General features: G+C 41.1%; 1 non-coding gene across 1 annotated transcript; it reads left to right on the top strand.

Moving 5' to 3' along the window:
* Positions 1-20,510: 20,510 nt before the first annotated feature.
* On the top strand, positions 20,511-20,582 carry trnap-ugg (transfer RNA proline (anticodon UGG)). Its single transcript has one exon. It is a non-coding gene; the product is annotated as a tRNA-Pro (tRNA).
* The last annotated feature ends 5,197 nt before the right edge of the window (positions 20,583-25,779 follow it).

The raw sequence follows: 25,779 nt of genomic DNA, 5'->3' as shown, positions 1-25,779 counted from the left end.
ATTTATTTTGGATCCATTCGCTGAAATATTGTATGTCAACAAGACTGCGATCTAAATTATTCATAATGTCAGCGATTTCATGTAATATTATATAGAAACTGTGTGGCTCAGAATTTGTGTTTCAAGAGAAAAATAGTCACAGGCTACTATATACTCTACTAAACCTTTGTTTTCTGCGTTGGTTTTTTTGTTTTGTTTTATTTTGTTTTTTACCCTCTAAAAATGTCAGGGGCGTAGCTGGGGGGTCCTGGGGTGCCCGTGACCCCCCCCCCCCCCCCCCCTTTGTCGGATCATACATTTTTTCGATAGCCGCATAAGAATATTAGAAAAGCGCCCACTGTCATTTTTCTAACATTTTTTAAAAAAACTAGATTGTCACCGGGCGGCACGGTGGTGTAGTGGTTAGCACTGTCGCCTCACACTGTCACCTTTCTGTGTGGAGTTTGCATGTTCTCCCCGTGTCCGTGTGGGTTTCCTCCGGGTGCTCCGGTTTCCCCCACAGTCCAAAGACATGCAGGTTAGGTTAACTGGTGACTCTAAATTGACCGTAATTGTGAATGAGTGTGAATGGTTGTTTGTCTCTGTGTCAGCCCTGTGATGACCTGGCGACTTGTCCAGGGTGTACCCCGCCTTTCGCCCGTAGTCAGCTGGGATAGGCTCCAGCTTGCCTGCGACCCTGTAGAACAGGATAAAGCGGCTAGAGATAATGAGATGAGGTCAGAGCAATAGTAAATCTGGGTGCATTAACATTAACATGCCATTGTGTGTTATGCCTGATGTAAAGACTCTCGTCTCTGCGAGCCTACCACACAGATTTAATACTTGTCATTTTTAGGGCATACCTAACAACGTGTTTTCTTTCCCCCCCCCCCCCATCTGTCCCTCTGAGTTACATGTTGATCCTGGGATTGAGATGCTGGCCTCTCCTGCCCCTCGGACCTGCTTGATCCATCCTGGTGCCCTGTGTCTGGTCGGAGTTTTATCGCCCCACTCCTGTGAAGGACGGCCCCATGAGGACAGTTGAGGGTTATACCTGTTAAAACTGTTAAGATTATAGTCAGGCTGTCTGTTGTTGCCCAAATGAGGATGGGTTCCCTTTTGAGTCTGGTTCCTCTCGAGGTTTCTTCCTCATGTCGTCTGAGGGAGTTTTTCCTTGCCACCGTCGCCACAGGCTTGCTCATTGGGGATAGATTAGGGATAAAATTAGCTCATGTTTTAAGTCGTTCAAATTCTGTAAAGCTGCTTTGCGACAATGTTTCTTGTTAAAAGCGCTGTACAAATAAACTTGATTTGATTTGATTTGCATTCTTGGAGGACTTGTCTGTACTAATCAGCTTGTCTGTACTGATTCAACTTCACAGTGCTTGTCATAAGTGTACCCCCCCCCCCCATTATAACTGTTTTGTTTAACTGATTAAGTTTTATTCATATTTTGGATTCCTTCTAACAATTTCCAGCCATGAACATACATTATTTACAGTTCTTGTGAGCTTTTCTATTGTGCTTTGTCTGGTGATCTTGAAGCCTGTTTGATATTTAAAAAAATTAAATGTGGATTTTGATATAGGCTACTTACCATATACAGGGTGTCTGAAAAGTCAGGAATCAATGGGAATATGTTGAGCTAATACTAGTATGTTGTTCTGAATATGTGGCACACAAACCACAAAAACATGACACAGAGGCTGAGATTGTCACCGGGTGGCATGGTGGTGTAGTGGTTAGCACTGTCGCCTCACACTGTCGCTTTTCTGTGTGGAGTTTGCATGTTCTCCCCATGTCCGCGTGGGTTTCCTCCGGGTGCTCCGGTTTCCCCCACAGTCCAAAGACATGTAGGTTAGGCTAATCGGTGGCTCTAAATTGACCATAGGTGTGAATGTGAGTGTGAATGGTTGTCTGTGTCTGTGTGTCAGCCCTGTGATGACCTGGCGACTTGTCCAGGGTGTACCCCGCCTCTCACCCATAGTCAGCTGGGATAGGCTCCAGCTTGCCTGCGACCCTGTAGGACAGGATAAGCGGCTACAGATAAACCTCATTAGGGTTTCTATAACCTTGACTTCCTGTGGTTTGGGCGCTAAAACCCAGTTTGTCAGAGTGTGTGCGGGAGAGGCGCATGTAAGTGCAGATATGTTAAATGATACACAGTGCGATATGAGTATAAAGTGCGTGAAACGCACACAACAGGCAAACAGTCCGAAACAGCAGGCAAAGTCATAATCAAGGCAGGAGGTCATTCGAGGTGCAGACAGAATATCTCATCTCATCGCTTTATCCTGTTCTACAGGGTCGCAGGCAAGCTGGAGCCTATCCCAGCTGACTATGGGCGAAAGGCGGGGTACACCCTGGACAAGTCGCCAGGTCATCACAGGGCTGACACATAGACACAGACAACCATTCACACTCACGGTCAATTTAGAGTCACCAGTTAACCTAACCTGCATGTCTTTGGACTGTGGGGGAAACCGGAGCACCCGGAGGAAACCCACACAGACACGGGGAGAACATGCAAACTCCACACAGAAAGGCCCTTGCCGGCCACGGGGCTCAAACCCAGACCTTCTTGCTGTGAGGCGACAGCGCTAACCACTACACCACCGTGCCGCCTCGGCGGTGTGTATGACTGGTAATTACTAACACTGACCACTAGGCGGTGTGTATGACTGGTAATTACTAACACTGGCCACTAGGCGGTGTGTATGACTGGTAATTGCTAACACTGGCCACTAGGCGGTGTGTATGACTGGTAATTGCTAACACTGGCCACTAGGCGGTATGTATGACTGGTAATTACTAACACTGTTCACTAGGCGGTGTGTATGACTGGTAATTACTAACACTGGCCACTAGGCGGTGTGTATGACTGGTAATTACTAACACTGGCCACTAGGCGGTGTGTATGACTGGTAATTGCTAACACCGGCCACTAGGCGGTGTGTATGACTGGTAATTACTAACACTGTTCACTAGGCGGTGTGTATGACTGGTAATTACTAACACTGGCCACTAGGCGGTGTGTATGACTGGTAATTACTAACACTGGCCACTAGGCGGTGTGTATGACTGGTAATTGCTAACACCGGCCACTAGGCGGTGTGTATGACTGGTAATTGCTAACACTGGCCACTAGGCGGTATGTATGACTGGTAATTACTAACACTGACCACTAGGCGGTGTGTATGACTGGTAATTACTAACACTGACCACTAGGCGGTGTGTATGACTGGTAATTACTAACACTGACCACTAGGCGGTGTGTATGACTGGTAATTACTAACACTGACCACTAGGCGGTGTGTATGACTGGTAATTACTAACACTGGCCACTAGGCGGTGTGTATGACTGGTAATTACTAACACTGGCCACTAGGCGGTGTGTATGACTGGTAATTACTAACACTGGCCACTAGGCGGTGTGTATAACTGGTAATTACTAACACTGGCCACTAGGCGGTGTGTATGACTGGTAATTACTAACACTGGCCACTAGGCGGTGTGTATGACTGGTAATTACTAACACTGACCACTAGGCGGTGTGTATGACTGGTAATTACTAACACTGGCCACTAGGCGGTGTGTATGACTGGTAATTACTAACACTGGCCACTAGGCGGTGTGTATGACTGGTAATTACTAACACTGGCCACTAGGCGGTGTGTATGACTGGTGGTACATGTACACGGACAAAAAATCGACTCGATGGGTTTACCATTTTTTCTTAGGTATGGTGCTCTGCTGGAGCTCCGCTATGATTCACATAAATAAAAATAAAATAAAACGCATGATGGATGAAACTACACATTACCTTATCAAGGCAGTCAACGCCTCCTTTGTTCCTGTTGTAGTCCTGGATCATAAGGGGCTTCCTGTCCTCTGTGGTGCTGACAGTGGCGTCTTTGTGTAGCGTGCTCATCAGGATGACATTTCTATTTTTCTTGGGCACATATGACACAAGAGTGTGTGTGTCAGTGAAAGCACATTTTGATGACAGTGCCTCTCTTCCTCTGGTCGATATACCAGTGCAGGGGGAAGTTCAGGCTTGTTCTTCCTCACTGTCCCTACCATGGTGAGCTTTCTTTTCAGCAGCTCCTGACCAAGAGCATATGATGTGAAGAAGTTGTCACATGTGATATTATGCCCTTGGAGACCAGTTGTCATGTCCAGCACAACACGCATGCCCTGTTTTTTTTTTTTCGGCCCTTCCAGTACTGGGTTTCCCCATGTATACCTGCATATTCCAGGCATAGCTACTCCTGGAGTCACATGCTGCCCAGATCTTTATTCCATACTTCCCTGGTTTGTGTGTGTGTCTGTGTTGGGGTGGTGTGCATGGGGATGTTTTCTCATTTGATGGATGAATATAATCTGGATACCCATTCATTTCCTATGGCGGTCACTTTTGACCGGGAACACCACAGATGTAACAAGGTTGACTAAAACACTGTGTTTTCATCACTTTTATATGTTCAAGCATGGGCGTAACCACCATAGGCACTGGGGGGGACATGTCCCCCCCCCCCAATATTGGGAAAGTACCAATCTGTCCCCCCCAATATTTGGCGTATTAAATCAATATGAGACAAATAATATGCCATCCTGAACCATGGCTATATAATGAATCCTTCACTTGTTATGTCCGATTTACTTTCAATTTAGGAAGCACAGAGAAACAAACAAACAAAAAAAACCTTTGCGACCACCCCCTATGATTGTGCACTTGGGTCAGCCCATGACGCCGTAGTGGCTGGGCAGACACTGTGCGATTTTTTCAATCGCGGTATTCAGCTGCTGCTCACACTGTACGAGTGAATCGCAGGGGTAAACAGCACCCAGCTTACGATTCCTGTTCTCACACTATACGATCCGATGCTCGGATGCGATCTGACTGCTCACACTGTACTTCCATACTTCCAGATTCTTGTATCCGGAACTGCAACGTAGTGTTGTGACGTTCGCGAACGAACCGATTCTTTTGAACGGCTCCTAGGCATGAACGATGAGAACCGAGTCTCGAGCTGGGGGAGCCGTTCTTTCTGTCGTTCTTTTTCTGTACTGTGTTTCAGATAGTTTATAATGTTGTGTGATATTAATGATAATATTGTGGGAAAACTACTTTGCATGGACGTTCATTTAATTATCGTCATTTTGTTTGTTCCATTTTTGTGTATTTTATTTATTTATCTGTTTTGTATCTCAGAATTAAATATTTTTGTAAAACAAGTGTTTTTCTATAAAATATTCTTGCGTTCTTGATAACTATGTTCTTGAGTGGGTTCTTTTTTTTTTTTTTTACAGAAAAGCCGTTCTGCATGGACATTCATTGAAGCCCTCATTGTTTTTTAATGGTTATTTATGAGCGTTTAGGGGTTACAATAATGTAAGTCTAGGTTGCTTTATATAAAAGGTATGTCCAGAAATATTGATGTCACTGTCTAAGCAGAGGGATGTGGCTTCTTTAGACGCTGTCTTCTTAAAACTGAATAAATATTTTAAAAAAGAGCCAAATGAGCCAGTCTTTTGAACGGCTCTTTTCAAAGAACGGATCACAAATATGCGGATCCCATCAAAGAGCCATAAATCCCATCTACGTGAAGAAGAAGAGGAGACCGGAAGTGCTGCTCAGTGTTTATCTCTTCCGTATCTGTGTTCGCGCATGTGCAGTGTGACCGGTTGAGGTAAATCGGCTCGTGACACTGCTTCAACAGTGCGATAGCCTCACGAGGGGCGACCAGGATTTCAAACATGTTTGATTTTCATCCGATCGATCGGGAGGAGGTCGTGAGGTGTTAATCGCTTGTCGTTACCCCATGTATACTACACGATCCGAGACGCACGATTGAGCCAAAAATCGGCCCGATCTCCAAAATAGTCGCACGAGTGAAAATCGTGTCAAAATCGGGCCAAAAATCGCACAGTGTCTGCCCAGCCCAGTTTGGATACAAACTAAAAAAGCTGGTAGAAACCGTATGTAATGAATGAAATCGAAATGTAAGCTGATCTCTTACAATACACCACAGCACTTGCGAATCCGCATGGGACTGAACTGAAATTCTCATTGAATACCCCTCCCACTGCCAATGCTTTATCCCAAAACAATAGAGGGATATCACTGACGTCACCCGAAACCGGAAGTAAACAGACCCTGCGCCATTTTGGAAGACCAACAAACTCGTGATTAGGGGGAAATAACGGCAGCGGTATGTGAACCCACGAGAATACAGTGGAGTGGCAAACGACTTAAACAAACAAATCTGAGCTGTTTTATTTATGATTTATTGGCCCAACAGTAGACTTCAAAGAAACCTCTGTGAGACTTGGCAAAAAACTGTGGATATAATGGATAAGTCTGTGCATGATCTGCGGACACTTTGAGGTAAGCAAACGCAAGAAATTCAGATTTAAAACATGCTAAATTGGCCCCAAGTTGATAACTGTATGAGGAGCAAGCCTCCCAGACTTCTACAATGTATTAATAATAATAATAATAATAATAATAATTTAGGATGGTTTGGGGCTATTATATAAATAAAGCATAGTTGTTGTGTAGGCATATATCATAAATACATATGTATAATTTGGATAAATTAACCTAAATTATGGATACCTTAATAGGAACAAAAAGTATTATTTTTTCAACTGAAAAGATATATTATTAAAAGATAAATATCAACAAGATTACCTTGGCCATAACTATGTGTAGGTTATTCTTAATAACAGCTGTAATATCACGAACCAAGCCACTAACAACATAATTGTAAGCCTGTAGCCCTTTGTAGGCCTTCAAGTCATCAGCCGTGTAGGCACTGGGTGTAAACAACAAATAGTTTACAATGTCTGGGTAGCAAACAGATGGCAGAATTGGTGTCAGGTCCTCCTTATGTTTCCATTCGCCCTTGCCCCGAGTCTTATCATATGGGTCAAACCCATCAATCACAGCGAGTTTCTCCACATACCGTGCCCTTTCTGCAGCTGGTAATGTACTCACATAACCAGAATTATCAGCCATCGTGTCACTTCACTCTCGCTCATAGTTTGTTTTATATTGTATGTATGTATGTACTTGAGGTCTTCCAATATGGCGCCCTAACAAAATCTCGTGGTACGGTGACGTCACGCGGTAGCCCTCTATTCTTGAACGCCTCCATATTTTTGGGCCATTTATTTAGATAAAGTCAATATATTTTCTACAAAGTTCTATGTTGTTTTGACCTATTAACCAGGGTAATGCTCCTTTCTATTGCTTTGGTAGCCATTTTTTTTGTAGCAATTTGGCATTTCTGCATTTGTGTGTGTGTGTGACTAGCTCTGGTGTGACAGATTTTCATGCAATGTTTTACATGTTTTTTGTATGTTGTATTGCGTTACATGTTTTGCAGTTGCACATTCTGTTTTGTGTTTTGCCTGATACACAATAAAAAAAAAACAAGATATAAATGTTAACATGTTCATTGGTAATTGTATTCATCAAAACAATGTTCTAGATAAGCACATGTTTATCAATAGGCCTATATGAAAATTGCGCGAAATGCACTTCAAAATATTTTGGGAAGGGCTCAAATTTGGACCCCCCCAATATTTATACCATGGTTACGCCCTTGTGTTCAAGTACACAGTGTGGAGGATATCATAAGGTCTGGAGGCAATCAGATATAAAAAACAATATTTGTGAGTGTTTTAAGTTGTAAATCGGTCACATTTGACCCGAACATGACAGGGAGGTTAAATAGCCCAAACACAGTTCATTGATTAAAGACAGGTGTTCTTTGTTAACAGCGTGCATGCCGGAGCTTAGGCGCGCGCCTTCAGGTGCACGAGCCAAGGCGCACGGGACTGACACAGTTCTGTGCAATCGCAACACGATCACACTAGAAAGCACGGTCAAGCTGCCAGTGTAGCTGCAGTCTTTTTAGTTGCGAATTACAAGTATTTCCTCTTGTGTTAATAATTCGCCATGTCAAAACAAGCAAAACTTTCCTCCTTCTTTCGACGTGAAGAGAGGTAAGCAGTTTGATATATATATATATACTTTTCCATCAAAGTTGCATTTTGTGGCTTCAAAGCTAAGTTTTAGTGTGCCGTTTCTAGAACACAACACCAAGAAAACGTGGAAGAAACAGCAATAATGGAAGAGCCGGTTTCTAAGCTACCTAAAACTAGCAATGGTAATTATTTTTTGTTACATAATGTACTCAGGCTGCCAGTCAGTGTGTGACACCCCCCCCCCCCCCCCCCCCTTTGAAAAATCCTAGCTATGCCCCTGAATGTAATTATTTGGGCTACATGAAAAAACTCCATGCTTGATTTGCTGAAATACAATGGAAAAACAAAACATTTTTGTTTGGGGTTTTTTCCCCAAAAAAACTGTTGTTGTTTTTTTTCGCGGTCCAGTTTCCATCAAATCGTGCGCTCTGATTGGCTCACGAGCGGTCTGGAATCCTACGATACGGACCCCGGTTACGGACCTTTGGCGATTCGCTCACAACAACAACAAACATAGTAGAGTAGAGTGGGGTAATACGCCCCCGTGGGGTAATACGCCCCGGCCTGTTTTACCCAAAATAACCACCAGATGGCGCAAAGTTACATTTCTATTGTTGCTATGGACTGGCTTGACAACGGGGATATACAAATATCCACTGTGGATCACATATCAGCAACGCAGCAGAGAGAAATCAAATTTCATGGTAAGTGATATAATTTTCAGATATCAGTAAAACTGTATTTAGATAGCTGCTATTTCGTCAGATATCACAGCTGTGTATGTGGTATGAGTAGACAGGTCAGTACGTTTAAAAAAATACATTAGGTATAAAAAGTTGAATCACATTTTGAAAGTAAGACCCTTTTTTGTAAAAGTGTAGTCTGTGGGGTAAAACGCCCCCTTAATGGTGGGGTAAATGGCCCCCAGGGGGCATCATTTCCTTTTATCATAATTACTGTATTTCATACATTTCTGAATAGCAGATACATAGTTTTTAATAACATCTCGCTTACCTGGTTGAGTAAAGCAAGTAATTTGAACTTAATATTAAAAATAATTGAAATTTAAAAAAAAAATGAAATTAAAATGCGAAATATAATAAAATAATGCATCTATTCATTAATTCAGGGATATTTTCTTGTTTCTTTCACATTATAGGCTTAAATAAACACTTTTGCTATCCAAACAGCTTTTTTTGAGTGAGGGGGCCTATTGCCCCACCTCAGGGGGCCTTTTACCCCACTGGGGGGGTAAAAGGCCCCCTTGGCACAATGTTTGTTTTTGTAAAAAAAAAAAATTAAGTATTAACTTTAGGCAAACTTTAGGTGGCATTATTATTCATGTCACTGTTGTCAAAAACTATGATTAAAACTAAACACATGGTTCATTTCAACTTGGAGAAAAACTGAATTTTCCTTAAAGGGGGCTTTTTCCCCCACTCTACTCTAACAATTTTTTGTCAACATTTATTTTCACATTTTTCAGTATAATAGCATTAATGTTACAGCATGGATAGCGATAACGACAGTGATCACAGCGAAAATGAGTTTTACTACCCTGATGAAGACGAACTAAAAGAAAACATTTCAGGAGAAAGCCGAAAATGAGCTTGTAGCAGGTTTGTTCTAAATATGGTTTCTCTCTCGGGCGCTCTCATTTACTGTTAGAATTTGGTAAAGAAAAAAATAAATATATTATTTACCAGTTTAAGTTCGGTCCGTATCATGAAATACCGTGACCAAGGTCTTGAAAATACTTTCAAGGCCGAGGTCACGGTATTTCACGATATGGATCTCCCAGCTGGTAAATAATATATATACTGTATATTGAATGGATGATACATGGAAAAATGTGTGCAAAAATTCTTCTTTTGGCTGCTCCCGATTAGCGGTCGCCACATCGGATCTTTCGTCTCCATTGCTCCCTGTCTTCCACATCCTTCTCTACCACACCTGCCACTTTCATGTCCTCTCTCACCACATCCATGTATCTCCTCTTTGGCCTTCCTCATTTTCGTGTGCCTGGCAGCTCCATCCTCAACATTCTCCTTCCAACATGCTCTGCATCTCTTTTCAGGATGTGCCCATACCATCTCGGTCTTATCTCTCTTAGCTTAATTCCCAAGCTCTCCACATGTGCTGTCCCTCTGAAATATAAATATATGTGTGCAGAAATATAAAAATTAAAATATTCTGAAATTGCAGCACCTGCAAAATCTTGTGATTTTTTTTTCAGCCAACATGCTGTCCTCCATCACCGCCACCATCTTGCTATTTTACAAAGCAGTGCTCCATGACCTCTTAGTAGTTCATTCAAAATGGCTGAACAAGACACACATTAAATATTTCAACAGTTTAACATTCATGGCTGCGATTTTTCTGTATTTCAGGTGTCATTAGCTGTGCCACTTATGTCACGTTTTATCTGGTACAGAGTAGAAGCAATGATTCACTTAGAAGCAATGATTTATCCCTGAATCAATTTATTAGCGATCAAATTAGTTCATATGTTTAAAGTCTTTAATTTTCTGTAAAGCGCAATACAAATAAACTTGATGACTTTCAAACTGCTGTTGTTGGTTTGTCTGTTTGTTTGTTTATATCTTGGAATACATTACTTATTATCTCATGATAATTACACAAGAGATCACTTGAGAATCTCATGTGATCTGTCGTGTCATTTTCATTAGAAAACAAGTAATTAATGTCAATCTCACATAATCTCTCAAGTCATTGTCATGAGCTAAGAAGTAATATCTTCTGAGATCTCAACCTCCTTTAATCCCTGCCCCAACGTTTCATTTTTCATGACTGAAAGCTCTACGGATCATCAGATGAGAACAACTGTAAGCCCACTGCAGTCCCAAATCACTATTAGGATCTTCAGACGTAATAGATAGGCCGAGTAAAATGCAGGAAATCATGCCATCTCAACTTCAGAACAAATAAAGCCATTCTCACAGGAAAACAGAGTAAATAAAATTTATGAATGTGCTCCCCTTTTTTTTCACAGGGGTCCTGTAGTATCCCCTTGTGCTGTACATTTTAACATTTTTTCCCTGCTCCCAACACCTTAATCAGATAATTTTCAGCCTTTTCTGAGTTAAAGTGGTGAAGTGTCAGAGCAGTGAATACTAAAATGGGGGCTGGGGCTACCACTCTGTGTTAATTAATGTTATACACTATGTGGTGTTCAGATTATGGTTCCAGCAACAAGTCAGACTGTTAGGTTTTGATCTGTATGTACCGAAGGAGGTCGAATTGACAAAGTATGATCTAGGAATGTGGATCTCTGCCACCTAAGAGATTCTGCCTCATGGCTCGATCTGGGAACAGTCACTGACACAGCTGTTCAGAGATGTTTCTCAGTTTATTGTAGGACAAACATGAGAATATAGTCACATTCAAGAGTGTGTTGTAGCTATGTGATTGGCTGATGATGATGATGATGATGGGATTGATGAAGCTAAATTATCTGTGTATAACATAAATGGGTGATGAAGCATTACATCACTGGTTTAGACTACACTACTGTATGAAACAAGAGAGACATTATGTACCATTACATCACCCATCAGGCTGATAGTCTTATGAAAAGAAGGAAAACATTACTGGTCAACATCAGCAGAGATCAGAATGTCCAAGCAAAGATAAATCTCAAGGATTTAACTTAACCAAAACAAGGAGCAATCAGAACAGCCTGCCCTGCCTGTTCCAGATTCAAGAACAAGTAGCAATCAGACCAGCCTGTACCCGTTTCAAGCATGCCAAACATATATTGCTGTCACAGACCTTCTTGTATGTGGTGTGGAAGAAGCTTCTGAAGGTGCCTTGCAGAAACAAGATGACTTTCAGTGTTAGCTAAAGGAATAAAGTGTGCAATAACAAGATGAATCTTTTCTGAACACAATGCAGTTGGTGTACAGCCGGCTTATAAATCCCTGATTCATTTCACAAATCAGTCAGGATGGAGCTGCTTGAGGGTCAGTTATGCTTGGAAAGATACAATAATCGGGTGGCACGGTGGTGTAGTGGTTAGCACTGTCGCCTCACGGCAAGAAGGTTCTGGGTTTGAGTCCAGCGGCCGACGGGGGCCTTTCTGTGCGGAGTTTGCATGTTCTCCCCGTGTCTGTCCAGGTGCTCCGGTTTCCCCCACAGTCCAAAGACATGCAGGTTAGTGGCTAACTGGTGACTCTAAATTGACCGTAGGTGTGAATGTGAGTGTGAATGGGTGTCTGTGTCAGCCCTGTGATGACCTGGCGACTTGTCCAGGGTGTACCCTGCCTTTCGCCCGTAGTCAGCTGGGATAGGCTCCAGCTTGCCCGCGACCCTGTAGAACAGGATAAGCAGCTATAGATAATGGATGGATGGATGATACAATAATCATTAACAGGTCAAAGCAATAGTAAAGCTGGGTGCATTCTTGGAGGACTTGTCTGTACTAATCAGCTTGTCTGTACTGATTCAACTTCACAGGGCTTGTCATAAGTGTAAACCCCCCCCCCCCCCCCCCCCCCCCCCCATTATAACTGTTTTGTTTAACTGATTAAGTTTTATTTATATTTTGGATTCCTTCTAACAATTTCCAGCCATGAACATACATTATTTACAGTTCTTGTGAGCTTTTCTATTGTGCTTTGTCTGGTGATCTTGAAGCCTGTTTGATATTTAAAAAAATTAAATGTGGATTTTGATATAGGCTACTTAACATATACAGGGTGTCTGAAAAGTCAGGAATCAATGGGAATATGTTGAGCTAATACGAGTATGTTGTTCTGAATGTGGCACACAAACCACAAAAACATGACACAGAGGCTGAGAAAATGCATAAATCATTTGAACATATGTTGCAAATAATCAATACAAAATTATATGTGGTTTTACTCACTGGTTTCTGACTTTTCAGGTGCTCTGTAGATACTATCTCATGGACATTTTAAAAAGGTATCAAAGACTTTCCAATGACTGTATGATTTGTTCTTGAATCACTGCATATTGTAAAGTTTTTTAATAGTGTTGCAAAATGTATTTTCACCTCATTTAATTAATTAATTAAAAGTGTAACTTTCTTTTGGGGGGTTGATCTCACCCATGTTGTTTATAATATTTTATAAATAATTTACATGCATATCCTTTTTTTTTTTTGCTTAAATGGCATGGTATATGAATTTTGATTGTCTAAATATCAAACAATTAAAAGGAAATGTATTGCTTTTGAGTAAAAAAAAAGTGAAAACAGTATGCCTGAAATAATAATAAAAATATAATAATGAGGTGCTTTTCTGCTCACTACAGTTGTAAAGAGTGATTATTTGAGTTACGATATTCTTCCTGGCAGCTCGAACCAATCTGGCCCGAGTTTCCCCAAAGCATTGCAGCACAAAGATCATTGTTAAATGGTAGAGTGAGCAGCACAATGAACACTCTCTCTCCTCGTTAAGCTGCTCCTAGCATTAAGAGGCTTTTGGGAAACCCACCCCTGGTCATTTTTCTCTGTCTTCTCTTATCAACAAGACGTTTCCACCCACAGAACTGTTGTTCACTGTTTTCGCACCATTCTGTGTAAACTCTAGAGACTGTTGTGTGTGAAAACCCTGGGAGATCAGCAGTTTCTGAAATACTCAAACCAGTCCATCTGGCACCAACAGCCATACCGCAGTGAAAGTCACACTTTGAGATAACAATTTTTCCCATCCTGATGTTTGAAGTGAACATTAACTGAAGCTCTTGATTTGTATCTGTATGATTTTATGCATCGTGCTGCTGCCACATGATTACCTGATGAGATAACTGTGTAAATGAGAAGGCGTACAGGTGTTTGTATTAAAGTAGTGAGTGTACACAACTGTAACGTAAGCACTTTGCCAAAGATGAATAGAACATTATTAATATAGTTAATATTGTGTAACCATGCCAAAGATATTGGCATGAAAATTGAGATGGCATGTACTGTACACATGAACAGCTTCAGGTTTCGGTCTATTATTTTAAGATTTTTACACACACACACATTTATCTGCTAACATTTTTAATGCTGTTTCAAAAATCGATTCTGCCATGAAGAAAATATTTAATTACACATTACATCAAAACTTATTATTATCATTAGTAGCAGTATCGAGGACTTATTTTTGAATATCAGCAAACGTTTGACAGCTCAGACAGTAATGAAAGTGTTTACTGCAAGAATCCGGGAAATCATCCAGCCATCCATTATCCATAACCGCTTATCCTGCGCAGGGTCGCAGGCAAGCTGGAGCCTATCCCAACTGACTATGGGTGAGAGGCGGGGTACACCCTGGACAAGTCGCCAGGTCATCACAGGGCTGACACATAGACACAGACAACCATTCACACTCACATTCACACCTACAGTCAATTTAGAGTCACCAGTTAGCCACTAACCTGCATGTCTTTGGACTGTGGGGGAAACCGGAGCACCTGGAGGAAACCCACGCAGACACGGGGAGAACATGCAAACTCCGCACAGAAAGGTCCCTGTTGGCCACTGGGCTCGAACCCAAGACCTTCTTGCTGTGAGGCGACAGTGCTAACCACTACACCACCGTGCCGCCTTCCAGGAAATCATCTCATCTCATTATCTCTAGCCGCTTTATCCTGTTCTACAGAGTCGCAGGCAAGCTGGAGCCTATCCCAGCTGACTATGGGTGAGAGGCAGGGTACACCCTGGACAAGTCGCCAAGTCATCACAGGGCTGACACATAGACACAGACAACCATTCACACTCACATTCACACCTACGGTCAATTTAGAATCACCAGTTAACCTAACCTGCATGTCTTTGGACTGTGGGGGAAACCGGAGCACCTGGAGGAAACCCACGCAGACACGGGGAGAACATGCAAACTCCGCACAGAAAGGTCCCTGTCGGCCACTGGGCTCGAACCCAAGACCTTCTTGCTGTGAGGCGACAGTGCTAACCACTACACCACCATGCCGCCTTCCAGGAAATCATGTACAATCTAATTGGCAACTCAGCTGAGCTTTATAAAAATCTTTAAATTCTGACTTCGTAATGCTTTTTCATCACTAATAAATTATCTTTCCCACATCACACCACCATTTCCCTAAGATAACATTGCGTTTATTCAGATTATTCAGTGATCTGTCTTTGAGTTTGTGTTTACATCAGATTTTGTGTTCCAGTAATTTTGCAGTCTCCTCAGTGTTATCATGTATTTCTGAGCTTTGGTTTCCTGTTTCTTTTCCCTCATTGTGAATTCCTAGTTTGACTGTTTGGTGCCTATTTGCTCAATTCTGATTATGGATTATTCTAGTTTATTGCTTGTGACTTGACCCTGCCTGTAAAAATGATGTATTAATAAAAGTTATTATACAGTGGAAAAATATAAATAAAAATACTGGATCACCCAGCTTGGCACAGTGATGCAGTGTCGCCTCACAGCAAGCAGGTTTTGGGTTTGAACCTTGCAGCCAGTTGGGCTTTTTTGTGCGGAGTTTGTATGTTCTCCATATGCCTTTGTGGATTTCCTTCAGGTGCTCTGTCTTCCTCCAACAGTCCAAAGACATACAGGTTATCTCATCTCATCTCATTATCTCTAGCCGCTTTATCCTTCTACAGGGTCGCAGGCAAGCTGGAGCCTATCCCAGCTGACTACGGGTGAAAGGCGGGGTACACCCTGGACAAGTCGCCAGGTCATCACAGGGCTGACACATAGACACAGACAACCATTCACACTCACATTCACACCTACGGTCAATTTAGAGTCACCAGTTAACCTAACCTGCATGTCTTTGGATTGTGGGGGAAACCGGAGCACCCAGAGGAAACCCACGCGGACACGGGGAGAACATGCAAACTCCACACAGAAAGGCCCTCACCGGCCACAGGGCTCGAACCCAGGACCTTCTTGCTGTGAGGCGACAGCGCTAACCACTACACCACCGTGCCGCCGACATACAGGTTATGTTACTCTAAATTGCCCATAGAGCCCCATGTGAGTGTGAATGGCTATTTGTTTCTGTGATAGATTGGTGACCTACTCAGGGTGTATCCTGCCTCTTTCCCAAAGTCAGCTGGGATTGGCTCCAGCTTTTCTGTGTCCATGATGGATAAGCAGTATAGATAATGGATGGTTGGATGCAAAATCTGAACGTGAAATGAATAAATACTGTTCTCAGATTGAAAGACCATGCTCTTGATTGAAGATAAGAAAAAAAACCTCCATAGTGCTACACATTATACTGCAGCTATTATATAGCAAAAGATCTGTGGTAGCTTCACTTTTTAGAGACCTTATGCTGTCTAATTTTTTTTATAGTCACTGGTATCACTGACTTTATCATTGGCATAGCTCTGTTTGAGCAAATTTGTTGCAGGTTTCTCCTGTACCCAACCCAGTTTATCTTTATTAAAGTGCATATCCTGGACCAATTTCGTGTTTTTTTATATGAAAGTATGTCCCTTGACACACTCATCCAGAAGGGTAATTTTGCACAAGGCCATCTGTCTACAGCAGAAAAAAATAAAATAACAAAACACGTCTGGAAAAATCCCAAGGGAGTCTGGAGCCAGATTCGGGACGTCACGTGCGGATCCGCCAGCAGGCTGAGAGAGCTTGCATGGGTTCAGTGCACAGCCTGTGTAGACCAAGTTTAGCAGCTAGCGATTTTGCATTGAAATATGGAATTGTCGCCTGAGCTTCTAAACCCATGGATTCATGCATCAATGCTCATCTATCTATTGTTACATAAATCATATTTTTTCTAATTACTATTATGTATTTATATATTTATTCATTTAGAAGAGTGCTGCCTACTGTAGGAGAAAGATTTCATAAGCTACACACATGGAATCAGCTAAACAGGGTTGTATATACATTTAATGTGTTTGACAGGTCCCGAGATCTCAAGCCCTGACACGCATATCCCTTGATACATGTGAAGTAAGTGCATTATTGCCCAGCGCTTTCGTGTTGTTTACTTTTGTGTGTGTCAATAAATAACATTATCCGTGTACCACACAAACACAGGAACACCTAATTTAGAGTAGAGTATAGTCTCTCTTATTTCTTACCCTGGCAACAGTCGACTTGTGAATCGCTAATTTTCTTGGTCTTTTTCTCGGCTCTGCTTTGGTCCTTGGCTTCCAGGTGCCTCGCACGAAGCGCTCCCATTTCTCTCTCATTGTCCGGTCTTTTGGGAAACGATGAGTACTAATCCCATCAAGATTGGTGTTGCTACACCCTCCTACAATACATCTGTTAACCATTTTAATAATTACACGATAACGTTGAAGAAATTTGCAGGAAACTACCAGGTCGTATTCTCATAAACAAACCAGCACTGACATAGGGTTCAGAAGGAGGCATCCCGCACGTGACGTCACGAAAATCAATGTTTGCCGGGAAATCCAAATGCCAAGTTTTTTCAGAGGCGGACCAATTTGCCTCAAATGGCTTGATTTCAATTGAATTCTTCTGGCATTGCGCAAGGTAAAAAAAAAACTGCACAAAATGCAAAATCTCGTATCATCTCTAGCCGCTTTATCCTGTCCTACAGGGTCACAGGTAAGCTGGAGCCTATCCCAGCTGACTACAGGCGAAAGGCGGGGTACACCCTGGACAAGTCACCAGGTCATCACAGGGCTGACACATAGACACAGACAACCATTCACACTCACGGTCAAGTTAGAGTCACCAGTTAACCTAACCTGCATGTCTTTAGACTGTGGGGGAAACCCACACGGACAACATGCAAACTCTGCACAGAAAGACCCTCGCCAGCCAAGGGGCTCAAACCCACACAGTCTTACTGTGAGGCGACAGTGCTAACCACTACACCGCCGTCCTGCCCCCAAAGCACAAAATGTGACAGGTATTTGACCAAAGTTTAATATAAAATAGGAGAATTACATTGATCTTGCTCCTGAATTTACCCGTGATATGCACTTTAAAGTGTATGTAATGCCTCTAAACCCCACATTTTTCCTTGAACAAAGCAACAATCATTATGTTGATTAACCGTGTGTTTTCGAACCGTAGCTGATCCGAAAGGCCATAAATTAACGGAAAATCAATAAGATTAGCCAATTTTCACGGAATCTGCCAAGAATCATCCAGAAGATCCCGAAGGGGTGCATGCCGTCACATGTGTTAACAATCCAGGTTTCAATTTTGTTCATGTGCACAGCAGTGGTTAGACCAATCTCGATATGGGATCACGTTTTGTAGAGAATTCTGATCGTGATTGGGATTCTTATATGTCGGATGAAGGGGCAGATGACTATAAAGGATATTCCGGAGTAAATGGTTATCTTTTCAAGCCCCCAAGACGAGAAACTGCACTCAGTTCACGACAGTCTTCCTCTGAAGTGCGCAAGATGGAGAGATGGATACAGTAGAGAGAGAGATGTGCAGAACGCGGTGGTTACCTTTCATCATGTTTTCCTGAACTAAAAAAAACTAAAAACAAATCGAGTCTTGCAATATTTTGCAATCTGAGAGCATTTAACACGTTTCAGTTAATAATTAATGATGATGATTGCACACGTGCATTTTTCTTCGTGTTAAGTGCATCAGATATGATAAGATCTGATGTCGCGAGCGTGTAAATGTTGCTCATAATCCTGCGTCTGGTGCACTGTGTGTGTGTGTGTGTGAGATAAGAGGGGAATTGACGATCTGTCCAAATGTCAGATCAAATGTCATTTGTTAAATAAATGGGTTTCTTTTTGCTCCAATAATTCCCATGTGGTCATTCTGGTGGTGGTGAACACTTGATGAAACGAATTTATTATTAGTAGGCGACACGAAATCTGCCTGCTTCGTTTGCACAAACCTCACCCACTGTTGCTTTAGATTTGTCTCATTTCTTGGAAATTCGTGAACCAAATGTCCTGTTGTATATGAATTTGAACATCCAAACACAACACAGCACTTTCTCATCGTTATTCCTGTAAGACTCCAACAACAACATCCAATTTCAGTGAGTAAACAAGCACGGAGTCAGATGAACCTAAATGACCCAGATAACTGAGATTCCACGCATGACGTCAGGTGAGATTAGCCCTGAGGCAAAGCTGCCTTTTTCCAGGATCTAAAAGCCCTGATTTATCGAGAATTTTGTGCTTGATAATAAAATAACAAATAATTTATATTGTTTTTTTTGCGGTCCGGTTTCCATCAAATCGTGCGCTCTGATTGGCTCATGAGCGGTCCAGAATCCTACGATACGGACCCCGGTTACGGACCTTTGGCGACTCGCTTGTTCACAACAACAATAAACATAGTAGCAATTTTTTGTCAACATTTATTTTTGCATTTCTGAGTATAATAGCATTAATTTTACAGCATGGATAGTGATAACGACAGTGTTCACAGCGAAAGCGAATTTTACTACCCTGATGAAAACGAACTAAAAGAAAACATTTCAGGAGACAGCCGAAAACCTGTAACTGTTGGTAACGCCGAGCAAAAACGTGGCTGAATCCTGAATGACTCAATTTTGTATAAATACAGGACTACATAGGCGGCAAAATGTAGGGTTTTTTTCCTGCCATGGAAGTGCACTTGTATACCGAGGAGGAAGCAATTTGCATGACAACCGTGAATGAGGATTCAAAATGCCGGCTCACCTTGGCTTTGTTTTCCCTTTCGGGCGCTCCCATTTTCTGTTAGAATTTGGTAAAGAAAAAAATAAATATATTATTTACCAGCTTAAGGTCGGTCCGTATCGTGAAATACCGTGACCTCGGCCTTGAAAATACTGACCTCGGCCCACAGGGCCTCAGTCAGTATTTTCAAGACCTCGGTCACGGTATTTCACGATACGGACCGACCTTAAGCTGGTAAATAATATATATTTATTCTCCCCCCCCCGCTTTATTAATTAATTTTGGTTGGTACTAATGATGTATGTTAATTTTAAAGCATTACAAAAAGGCATTACATACACTTTAACATATCAGTAGGGTAGCTCTGGGTGACAGCTGCCACCCTTGAAATCAGCCCTGCCACCCCAATTGCCACCTCAACCCTAATCTCAAATCACATTTCTGAGAGAACTATTATTCTGTACAATTAATTCAAATTTAATGGATTATACCTCCAGCTGATTAAAACCAGTGCTGTCATGTTTAAGGGCCAGCATTATGAAATTGTGTTAGCGACCTCTGTCGGTTAGAGGTAGAACTGCACGCAAGCTCGAAGGCGAACAGTGGACGCTCTTGAACTGCTGGACCGGAGGGTCGCTGGACGGACCGGAAACATCCTGTAACAATCTCCCGTTTAACATTTTGGGAACCATTAGGATAAAAAAAAAAAAAAAGTCTTTCCCGAGACGTTTTTTGTTATCTGTGAAGTTTTATTGTTAAGAAACGACACTTGTAATAAAAATGAGAATTACGAATTTATTATTTTCAGGAATATGTTGCATAAAGCGATTTCTCTCATTAGTTTTGTGAGAAAAATATACATTTTATTAGATACAGATACGTCATTACACTAACAGATTCCATATAATCGAACGAATACTTAGTTGTTTTCATGAGCGGCTCGTTGGTCTAGGGGTATGATTCTCGCTTTGGGTGCGAGAGGTCCCGGGTTCAAATCCCGGACGAGCCCAACTTTTTCTGCTTAGAATAGTGACAGCGATTTATTACCTACTTACATACTAATTGATTAACTGACCTTTTTTTTTAACATAAGGAATCGCAGCCAGTTCATGCTTTCTGTACCTGAGGTTTCAGGTGTGCAAGGAACAGACTCTGGACATTCTCTATCGACTGCACTGAAAACCCTTCAACAAAATAATCTATTAAAAAGAAGCTTATATATAAGTAACTATCCTTTATATAGGGGCGGCACGGTGGTGTAGTGGTTAGCACTGTTGCCTCACAGCAAGAAGGTCCGGGTTTGAGCCCAGCGGCCAGCGAGGGCCTTTCTGTGCGGAGTTTGCATGTTCTCCCCGTGTCCGCGTGGGTTTCCTCCGGGTGCTCCGGTTTCCCCCACAGTCCAAAGACATGCAGGTTAGGTTAACTGGTGACTCTAAATTGACCGTAGGTGTGAATGTGAGTGTGAATGGTTGTCTGTGTCTATGTGTCAGCCCTGTGATGACCTGGCGACTTGTCCAGGGTGTACCCCGCCTTTCGCCCGTAGTCAGCTGGGATAGGCTCCAGCTTGCCTGCGACCCTGTAGAACAGGATAAAGTGGCTAGAGATGATGAGATGAGATGAGATGAGATCTTTTATATGGGCGATTCTATAATTTTTGTTCAAATTCACACTTTTTAACATCTTGAAAAAAATGTGTTATTTCCTGCAAACTTTGTAGTTTTAGGCATACAATAACATCTAAGGAACATTATTTCTACTGATGGGACACTTTAATTCCCTACTGAATTTTTATACAAATTTAACATTTTTTGTCTCTCCCCAAATGTGTCACAACCGAAACACAATATCATTTCATATAAAAATGAAGTTTCCTGGACTGTATTTTGATTTTGCTTTAATTAACATTCCAAATATACTTCTAGTGATTTTTAAAGACAACTTCCAGGATACTAAAATTAAAAAATATAATTTTAACACAATATTAAGGGTGGTTCTTCAAATTAATAGCATTTTGAAAACAATACTTCTCTGTAAATTCCATACAAACACTGATACAACTTTCAGATCCAAGGATTCATTAGTTTAATAATTTATCTAACTATATGTAATGAACCCATCATTTCAGCTATCAAAAAAATATTTTATTTTCCCTAAATATCCATATTTATCGGTAGTGACATGAAATATTCGGTGGTGACGCCATGTTTCAGTTGTGACAACTATAGAGTCTATTAGACTACTTATATTTTGTGTAAACAAGTTAAAAGTGGTGGTCATACCAAACAACATGTATAGCACAAAGAGCCTTCAACAACACATATAGTAAAAGCACTTCACAAGCTGGAAAATAGTTTAGATGATGGATACCAAATATTTTCTTGATTTCCACTACTCGTCAGAAAAAAGATGACAATATGAACAATTTCAGTAACATCTTTTATTACATTAATCAAAATATAAACATATGCTACGGAGCCCTGGGGACATGAAGAGAAAAAAAAACAGAGAAAATGTAGTCACAGCTGTTTAAAATAGGCTACCTTTTCCTTTTACTGTTCATCTTTAGAATGATACTGTACTTAACTAAGTCTTAAAGACCAACCATACCAACATATTCCCATACTATGAACAGAACATGTGTCCATGTATTTCTCTGTTTCATTTTACATTCTAACTTCTATATTTCCTTAAACTGAACTGATGGGGTAAACAGAAGAAATGCCTAAATATCTGTGTGTCATAGAGCCAAGTCTGTATTTTCTGACTAATGAAGATGTGAGCGCTCTTCTCAGAACACGTTTGTCATTGTAGCTTGCAGACTTATATTTTTCCTTTATTTGGTGCATCATCGTGTTGTGAAAAAGAAGGGTCTTCCTCACACATGAAGGGATTCTGGTCATCTCTGCGTCTTTCTGAATCTTTGACCGGGGAGAGGTTTTTGAGTGTTGTGATTTCATCCTAGTCTGTAATCTTTGGAGACGCTTTCTGTATTTTTCTTCGTTCCTCTGTGATTGTTTAATCTGCTGTTCTAATTCCTTTATTCTTTTACGTTTACTGCTTCTACACACTCTCTTCCTCTTCTTGCTTTGTGTGTGTGGATTAACCTGTGGTGAATGATCACCCTCACTGGAGCTAGGAGGAGAGGAAGCCCTCAGAAATGCCTGCATCTCATCCTGTCTCTTTACCATTTCCATGTGTTTCTTCTGCCTTTCTCGCCATTGTTTTCTGATGACTCTTTGCTTCCTGGCAGATAATTCATTTATTCGCTGTAATTTCCATTCTTTCCTTCGTTTCTCATTTCTTTCTCTTTCCTTTCTTAGGTATTCTTGGTATCTTTCTGGGTCCTCGCTCAGTCTTTGTCTGTAGTTCCTTAGTCTCTCTGCAGTAGTTAAGGCTTTCTGTTTAGGCATTATTTTTCCGCTCTCTGTCTGTGGCTATCTGTATGATTTAAGCAAATATATTTGCACTATTAGCATGCAAGGAAGTCCTTTTGACTGAAATATAAGTATCATAAATACAATACTATAAATGGACTATTGTATTTATTTCATGAAATGATGAAATCCAGACCATTTTGTCACTACCGAAACAACTATGTCACACCCAAAACCTCAACATATGTTTCGGTTGTGACTGTTTCGGTTGTGACAATTTAAGCTAATGTTGACCCTACTGCTAACATGCTAGTCAGTACGAAGTTAACTAGCATGGATCTCAACTTTGAAACATCAGTGAAAAGTAGATTACCAGCAAAAAAAAAAAAAATCAAGATTATTTGCTAAAAAGCTGTGTTTGGTAGTGACATTTTGAAATGTCACCTGCTGATTTTCAACCTTAAAACCCAATTTACTTCAAAATATTTTGACTGACGAACTTAGCATGCCACCATGAGGGAGAGAAAGGGTAGACTAACTTCCTGATCCAAAATGTAGGGGTGTGGTTTAAGGCTGTGTCATAATATGGGCCAAAGTGTAGAATGTTTCGGTAGTGACATAAAAATGTGGGACAGGATTTTTTACGTTTTTTTGTGATTATTACCATAAAATGCCAATAGAAATATGGTTATGGCATAATTAACCAAAAATCTTCATAAAGACATTCCTAAAAATGTGTTAGAAAAAATTCTAAAAAAATTTTCATTTTTTTTTTTTTCCATTGTGAAATTAAGTCTTTGGAATTTGGGACAGCTACCTCGCAATTGAAAGTACCATAAAAATGATAGTATTTTCTATATTAAACTAGCAGCTACATCAAATATTACTTAGTGTCCTGGTTGATATTTCCTTACACTTTGATATCATTAAAAGAAAAATTACATAAAAGGTTTTTAAATTATTTTTTTTGGTCCGGGACAGCATTTTGAACAACTTTTGTAGAATCGCCAATATAAGAATCCTACAGCCTTCAAAAACTCTTTGCTTACACTTAAACCTCCTTAAAATGAATTTGTTTCATTTGATTCAGTGAAACTAGAAAATTGTTTGTGTCAGCTTATCTGAAAATAGACATGAGAGAGCAGCACAGGCCAAACTGCTGCTTCATCTCTTATGCACTTTTTACAAGGGCAGTGGGAACAAGTTGCACCCACTTTCCTTTGTGTTTACACACTCACTCTGTATTGGTGGCAAACTGGAGGTTCAACAGATAAACACAAAAGTGCGCATGCGCAGATCATTGATCAGAAGCTTGCTTTTACCTTGCTTTATTGTCCTCTCGCTGCTCATTTTGGTAAATCCAACTTTCACTTCCGGAAAACCGATTCACTCTTTGTGATGTGTCATTCAGGGAACAAACTGACTCTTTGAGTCAGCTCTTTTAGATTAATTTTAAATTGAGAAAGCAAATGATGATCTGCATCTCCCCACAACTGCATAAAGGTAAAAACTTCTTCTTTAGTCAGGTGTTTTCAATCAATGGGATGACAATCAGGTGTGAGTGGGCACCCTGTTTTATTTAAAGAACAGGGATCTATCAAAGTCTGATCTTCACAACACATGTTTGTGGAAGTGCATCATTGCATGAACAAAGGAGATTTCTGAGGACCTCATAAAAAGCGTTGTTGATGCTCATCAGGCTGGAAAAGGTTACAAAACCATCTCTAAAGAGTTTGGACTCCACCAATCCACAGTCAGACAGATTGTGTAGAAATGGAGGAAATTCAAGACCACTGTTACCCTCCCCAGGAGTGGTCGACCAACAAAGATCACTCCAAGAGCAAGGCGCGTAATAGTCGGCGAGGTCACAAAGGACCCCAGGGTAACTTCTAAGCAACTGAAGGCCTCTCTCACATTGGCTAATGTTAATGTTCATGAGTCCACCATCAGGAAAACACTGAACAACAATGGTATGCATGGCAGGGTTGCAAGGAGAAAGCCACTGCTCTCCAAAAAGAACATTGCTGCTCATCTGCAGTTTGCTAAAGATCACATGGACAAGCCAGAAGGCTATTGGAAAAGTGTTTTGTGGACGGATGAGACCAAAATAGAACTTTTTGGTTTAAATGAGAAGCGTCATGTTTGGAGAAAGGAAAACACTGCATTCCAGCATAAGAACCTTGTCCCATCTGTGAAACATGGTGGTGGTAGTATCATGGTTTGGGCCTGTTTTGCTGCATCTGGGCCAGGACAGCTTGCCATCATTGATGGAACAATGAATTCTGAATTATACCAGCAAATTCTAAAGGAAAATGTCAGAACATCTGTCCATGAACTGACTCTGAAGAGAAGGTGGGTCATGCAGCAAGACAACGACCCTAAGCACACAAATCATTCTACCAAAGAATGATTAAAGAAGAATAATGTTTTGGAATGGCCAAGTCAAAGTCCTGACCTTAATCCAATCGAAATGTTGTGGAAGGAACTGAAGCGAGCAGTTCATGTGAAGAAACCCACCAAAATCCCAGAGTTGAAGCTGTTCTGTACGGAGGAATGGGCTAAAATTCCTCCAAGCTGGTGTGCTGGACTGATCAACAGTTACTGGAAATGTTTAGTTGCAGTTATTGCTGCACAAGGGGGTCACACCAGATACTGAAAGCAAAGGTTCACATACTTTTGCCACTCACAGATATGTAATATTGGATTATTTTCCTCAATAAATAAATGACCAAGTATAATATTTTTGTCTCATTTGTTTAACTGGGTTCTCTTTATCTACTTTTAGGACTTGTGTGAAAATCTGATAATCTTTTAGGTCATATTTATGTAGAA

This window comes from Neoarius graeffei, chromosome 4, assembly GCF_027579695.1.
Source record: "Neoarius graeffei isolate fNeoGra1 chromosome 4, fNeoGra1.pri, whole genome shotgun sequence".
In the NCBI taxonomy this organism is placed as follows: Eukaryota; Metazoa; Chordata; class Actinopteri; order Siluriformes; family Ariidae; genus Neoarius; species Neoarius graeffei.
Note: the sequence above shows the minus strand (reverse complement) of the source record. Positions and strands in the feature narration are given on the sequence as shown.